Raw genomic sequence first — 7,502 nt, forward strand, 5'->3', positions numbered from 1 at the left:
CAGCCCATTGGAATTCTAACCAGAAGTTGGAGACAGGTGAGAAAGAAACTTGGCCTAGAACCTTCATGGAGACCACAGCCTAAGTAAGACTGGCTTTACGGTTCCAACTTGCAGAACTAGGAAGCAGAAATGATGCTTTAAATTACTTGCACTGGCCAGGCAGTAGTGATAGTGACACATGGCTTTGATTCCAACACTCAGGAGGCAGAGGCAGGTGGACCTCTGAGTTTGAGAACAGTCTGGTCTAGAGATAGCCAAGGAGACACAGAAAAAACGATAGACAGATAGAAAAGATAGATAGATTAGATAGATAGATAAATAGATGATAGATAGATAGATAGATAGATAGATAGATAGATAGATAGATAGATAGATAGATAGATAGATAGATGAATAAGGGTGTGTGCTAGTGTGCCCACTTTAAAAAAAAATCACTTGTCCTGTGATTGTTGTTGACTCAGAACTAACAGAAAGACAAATAAGAATGGGTGAGAGAGAAAACTTAGAAGCAGTTATGCCTCCAAACTCGCCCATGCCCAGTGAGGGAAAGAGGCTTTTATTGTCTAACCTGATATAGAAGCAGAAATACAGAAATTCTCCAACCCCCTTCTCTGTCTCTCTCATCGACCAGTCATGGATGGAGACCAGAGACTGACATGAGCTGTCTTCTTCAATCATTTCTCCATCTTATTTGTTTGTGACAGGATTTCTCACTGAACCTGGAGCTCATTGCTGCAACTGACTGCAGCGAGTCCCTGTTCTCTGCCTGTCTGTCTGTCCTGCTTTGAGTTTACAGGTGTTTGGCCTTTTATTTAACATGAAATCTGGACATCTAAACTCAGGTTCATAGGCTTGCGTAGCCAACTCTTTGCCCATTGAGCGAGGGCCCAGCCTAACACTCTATTTGCTCTTATCTTATGGGTGAAACAGCTAAATATGTGCATGAGCAGCCATCCCCTCAAGGGAAGAGAGAAGTGGGCCTCTGTGGCCCCACCTTTCTATCATGAGCATGCTTCTCATGATGCTTATGTGTCTGCTTTACTGTCTTCCCGGAAGTGTGGGAAGTCAGGGGTTCCTCATGGGCCCCAGGGGACTCAAAGGTTTGCCAACTTGAGATATGTATTATTTAACACTTAAACTCTTTTTTTTTTGTTTCTTCTTTCAAAATACACACAGCTACTAGTCTTAAAATACTCACCAGAGTTACCCACTAAAATAATATCATTAGCACTGATAATAAAAAAAGGGGGGGGGGCACGTCTTGTTAATACTATGGAATTCACAGGGAGACTGCTTCAGTTGGTGAATTTAAGTTCTAAGAAAGTTTAATGTCCCCTATTCTAACTGCATTTCTCCTCCTGTCTCCTGAAAGGGCCTGTCTGGGTCATGACCTGCTCACCACCCCCCAAGGCAGCTACTCAGTTGATCTTGTTGTACAAGTCCCCTCTGTCTGCAGCAGCATAATCCCTATAGGTTTTTAACCTGGGTAACACTAGCCTTTAATCCTGAGGCCACAGAATTGTCTGGAACACATAGTAGGTATTAGACTAGCCAGAATTGTATGGCAAGACTCTGTCTCAAAAAACAAACAAACAAACAAACAAACAAAAAAGGTCAAAATAATAAACCCATGAGGTGTTCCATTCTGCTTTGTTCCTTGTGACTTTGTCTCTTGTCCCATCATTAATAATACTGTGATATTGTAACACAAGTAGTAACTCACTTAACAGATAGCTTAGGATGTGTGTAGTTGCTGAGCAGAGAAAGGCCTCTATGATTTTCATGGTATTCCATCCTGTTAACAGTCTTAAGAGATTCGATTCTTTTTGGTTTCTGTGTTTTAGTTTTGTCTGGTGTGCCCGACTCTGAGCAAGGGGATGAACCAAGAGCCTTGCACATGCTAAGCCTGTGCGTCCCAACACTGAGCATCCCCAGTTGAGTATCCCCAATCCTCAATTCTTGATCCAGATCTTATTTAAATGAAACTTATTTAAATAAGTTTATTAAAATTAAACTTATTTTTATTGACACAAAGGAACGTAAAAGTTGTGTCTACTAATGGAGTGCTTCAATATCCATGCAGGTACACATTGTATAATGTTTGAAGAGGGCTAAACGTGTCCACCTCCTCGGTTGTAGGTTATTTGTGATGTCAGCTTTCAACTCTCTTCTAGCCTTTTAACACCTATAGTCATCTTACTAAATTCACCAGAACTTCCTGTTCCTTTTTACCTGTAATCCAGTACTACTGATTGCCATCTTCCATCCTTTCCCACTGTGATTGGCCCCAGCTTCTGGGAACAACCATCCTGTACTCAACCTTAATACCAACATTTTATAGTCAGCAGATGCCTGAGATCATGTGGTATGTGTTTTGTGCCTGGCTTATTTCATTTACGTCATGGTTTCTAGCCCCACCCACACCATTGTAGCTCACAAGGTTTCTTTTTCTTTTTTTTTTAATGACTAAATAGTCTTCCACCACATATATGTCCCATATTGTTTTTACCTGGGACAGGTCCTTCTTGCTGACTTTTCTTGGGTGTTCTGAATGGTGCAGCCAAGTTAAGGTTCCAGATGTCTTTTCAAGATTTTGCTTTTATATTTAATTGTGTGTTTGATTTTGTGTCTATGTGTGGGTATGTGCAGGTGTGTGGGGATGTGCATGGAGACTAAATAGACTGTGGAATGCCCTGGAGCTGGAGTTACATGCTACTTGATGTGCATGGTAGGAAGTGAAATTGGGTCCTCTGCAAGAGCAGTATATGCTCTTAACCAATGAGCCATCTTTATAGTTCCAGGAGTCCCTTTAATATACTAATTTAATTTTCTTTGAATTGCTGTGAGGTTTCTGGCTCCCATGGTGAGTTTATTTTTGATTTTCTGAAGATCTCTACACTATATTTGACAGTGTCTATGTGAATCGTGCTCTCCACCAACTCTGCAGCACTTTTCCCCCTCCGTCCACATCAGGCTTGTTACCTTAGGTCATTGATAAGAGCCATTCCCCCTGACTGAATCAACACTGCAGTCTGCATGTGCATTTCCCTGATGATAATTCATTTCTTGTCTTTCCTGTTTTACAGATGAGACTGAACAACAGCTCAAATCATGAAGGATGTCTCCAGAGGCCACACTGTTGTCATCTCACAATACTGAGGTTGTGGGGACCCAGACAGACACTTGGATCTATGAATAAATACATTTGTCCTCCTGAGCACCACCCTTAAAAGCAGACATCAATAAATTTCATTTCCTCGACTCTTCTGGCTAACTCTGATCCTTAAATCTATTTTATTCTTTTAAACACTAATGTTGACTATGGTGGTTGTTTTTCCTTGGTTTGCTTGGATATTTTGCATTGCTGGGCCTTTCACATTCAAGACTATTCTCCAACTCTGAGCTGCCACTCTATCCCCAAATGTCTGCTTCCTCTTTTGGGCTTTACTCTCACTTTTCCAAAGGACTGCTTGGCTCTTATATCTAACTTTCCCTCTGCTGTTCATATGTATTATTTTAAAATAAGTTTGCAAGCTATCTAAAGGAATACAGACTAAGTGAAAATATTGCCACTATTAACACAGTTTTGTGTGTGTGTGTGGGAGGGGTCAATGCAAATATGTTGGGTAATTGTTCTTTCATGGTTCATATTGTTCCTACAGTGATGTTTAAGTAATTTACCATCAAAACTCTTTTTTTTATTTGTATTTGTTGTATTAGTTACTCTTCTTTTGCTGTGAAGAGACACCATGACCAAAGCAACCTTTAAAGTAATCATTTAATTGAGTGATTGCTTATAGTTTCAGAGGGGGTGAGTCCATTACCATCATGTCAGGGAGCATGACAGCAGGCAGGTAGGCATGGTACATTAGCCAAGAGTTCACATTTGATCCACAAGTTGCAGGCAGAGAGGAGGAAGGTGACTGGGCCTAGCACCTTCCTCCTTTTGAAAACCTCAAAGCCTATCCCTAGTGACACACCCACTCCAACAAGACCATACCTACTAATCCTGCCCAAACAATTCTACCAACTAGGGGTCAGTCATTCAACCATGAGCCTATGGGAGCTGTTTTCATTCAAACCACCACATTTTTCTAGTAATCAATTGAAAATAAAATGAATAGCAACCTAGATGTGTGATATTTCTAAAATAATCTTTAAGCCACTTTCTATGTCCAATGTCTATCTGAAAGACACTTTATTACAAAGATGAAGGTGGCTGTAACCCAGAACCTTTAGAAAACTGCATATTCCTGCAGTATCCACATTCTGACGTTCCCTTACTCACACAGCTATGATGGGCATCTTGCCAGGAGGAGACAGACTAGAAAAGTCTGAAATAGGGTTAAGATTCTGTGTATACGTCAACAGGTATTTAAAGAAATCCAATATCATTCATATATTTCATTGTCAGTATGTATTACACATATGTAAGTAATTCTACCCATGTGCAATAAATTAAAATTCTTCTCCAAGATGGAAAGATGGCTCAGTGGTTAAGAGCACTTGCTACTCTTCCAGAAGACCTAAGTTCAGTTTCTAGCTCTCACAACTGTCTGTAACACCAGTTCCAGGGTATCTGAGTCCCCATCTGGCTTTAGTAGGTACCAGACACACATGAGGTACACATATACACAGGCAGGCACTCACACATAGATATAAAATAAATAAGTAAATAAATAAATAAAATAAAATTATTTTATGTTTTTACTAAAGTACATATTTATATTTTAATAATATCAAAAGAAGAGAAACTAGTAAAAACTAAATAAATAAATTATAGGACTATCCCCCTAAGAGATTATAAAACCAATTTTTATTAAGGACCTGTAATAAAACTTGACTTACATTTTTTACTTTTTTGGGGGGCTTTATTTTTATTATTGAGATAGGGTCTGACCAAGTAGTCCAAGCTGGATTTGAACTCACTGTGTAGCCCCAGGCTGGCATCAAATGCATGATCTTCCTGCCTCAGCCTCCCTAGGACTAAGATTGCAGGAGTGTTCAATACTCGGTTATACTTCCTTTTTCAAGTGGAAATTGTGTTTGTGTTTCCCTAACAATTGAGTTCCCTTTTTTTCTTTTATGACTAATTTAGCTCATAAAATATGAAGCAATTGCGATGTGAAAATTACTAATATAGGTTTTCAGAAATTATTATATAGATATTAGAACTTGTTTATCTACTTATTTTGAGTTTTTGAATCAGAGGTCATGTAGCCCAGCTTGACCTTGACTTTCTCAATTGTCCTACCTCTGCATCCAGCATGCTAGCATCACACCGTGTGTGCCATCAAGCTTGGTGCAAATTTTGCTTTTATTTTTACCTTTGTAGACAGTTCTCTAGTAGAGGATAACAGATTATTCCCAAACTCAGTGACTCTTAAGAAGAAGCACTTATCTATCCTCATAACATCTGCTCCAGGGCTTTTGGGAGCAGCCTTGCCAAGCAGCCTTGACTGGAGATTTTACAAAAAGCTATAGTCTGAAGACAGCGAAGCTCCATTCCTCCACAAGTCGGCAGCTTTCCTGAGTAGCTGCCAAGTAGTTGCTGGCTTTGGCAGAAGACCTCAGTTTTTATGTTAGCCTACCACCAGATGCTTGAGTGTCTTTTTTGATACTCAGCAGGTTATTGGCCAACAGCCCGCAGCAAACAACCAAGAAAAAAAACCCTCCAGCTCCAGACATTCCCTTTACCACCTCCCCTCAGGAGCCTGGACTCTCTCACCACGCATAATATCAAGGAAATGAAACAGTAAGCTCCACCTGTTGAGGGGGGTGGTATTAAAACTTGAGCACAGGTCAATGTTAGGGTATTTACATACTTAGTTTGCACAAGGACTTGGGTTCAGTCACTAGGACTGCAAAACAAAAACAAAAACCAATAACAAAAAATACTTGTAGACAAGTGTTTTTTACTTTTATTTTTTCATAGAGTAGATTTTGATGATATCCCTTCCCTCTTCCATCCCCTCTCAAACCCTCCCTACCTTCCTACCCACCCAACTTTATTCTCTCTCTCAAAACCAAAATAACAAAACAAACATGAAAATAAAAGTAACAAAGAAAAAAACCCAATAAACCCCCAAAGTACCAGCAAGAACAACAGCAAAATCATGGAGTATTATAGTCTTATTGGTGTTGGCCAGCTACTCCTGGGGATGGGACCTGACCTGGAGTGGTTGATATGTGCTGTGACACTCCATTGGAGGAAATTGATTTTCCCTTTTCTAGAAGGCTTCTATTGCAAATAGCTTCTTGGTTTGTGGAATAATCCTTTCATACACTGAAGATTTGTTTAATAAAAAGCTGATTGACCAATAGCAAAGCAAGAAGTATAAGCAGGACAACCAAACTAGGAAAATTCTGGGAAGAAGAATGGCAGAGTCAAAGGAAGTCAGATGCAGAGGAAGCAGGGCATATACAAAATGAGGTAACAAACAATGAACTATGTAGTAAATTTAGATAAGAAATATGGATTAATTTACATTGCAAATGCTAATTAGTAACAAGCCTAAGCTATTGGCTGGGCACTTATAATTAATATAAGCCTCATTGTGTTCATTTAGGAGCTACTGGCAGAACAGAACTTCCACCTGTAAATGGTGCCCAATGTGGGGCCACATACATTCACATAAAGCCTGAAAAAGAGTAAAAGGTTCTAAGCACAGAGAAACAGAGCCAAGAGCAGCTTCCCAGTATCGTGTCTTTCAGATATACTAGATCTATGGGCTAAAGATAGATCCTCAACATTACAAAAGAACTTTGGGAGCCAGGTGGTGGTGGTGCATGCCTTTAATCCTAGCATTCCGGAGGCAGAGCCACATGGATCTCTGTGAGTTCAAGGCCAGCCTGATCTACAGAGTGAGATCCAGGACATCTAGGCTGTTACCAATTCCTGGCTATTATGAATAGAGCAGCAATGAACATGGATGAAAAAGAATCTCGGGGCTGGAGAGATGGCTCAGAGGTTAAGAGCACTGACTGCTCTTCCAGAGGTCCTGAGTTCAATTCCCAGCAACCACATGGTGGCTCACATCACCTATAATGAGATCTGGCGCCCTCTTCTATATACATAGTAAATAAATAAATCTTAAAAAAAAAAAAAAAAAGCCCACAACTTTGTGGAAGACACTCACAATGACTTAAAATATGAAGAAAATCAAGAAGAATCCAGTTACTGAAATAATGTATGTAGCCAGACACAGTGGCCTCCACCTAAAATCCTGGCACTTGGGAGGATGAAGCAGGAAGACCGCCAAACATTCAAGGCCAAACGTCAACAGAGCGAGATCCTGCCTCCCAAACCAGAAGGAAAGATCCAGTACATGCGCTGAACTTTCAGAAGCACACCAAAATGCTAACGTTCTAGGTATAAAAAAAGAAAAAAAAAAAGAATCTCTGTAGTAAGACAGAGACTCCTTTTATTATATGTCCAAGTGTGGGTAGATCAATTCTCAGCTCTTTAAGGAACCTCCACAATGATTTCCATAGTACCTTGT

Source organism: Peromyscus leucopus, chromosome 20, assembly GCF_004664715.2.
Source record: "Peromyscus leucopus breed LL Stock chromosome 20, UCI_PerLeu_2.1, whole genome shotgun sequence".
NCBI lineage: Eukaryota > Metazoa > Chordata > Mammalia > Rodentia > Cricetidae > Peromyscus > Peromyscus leucopus.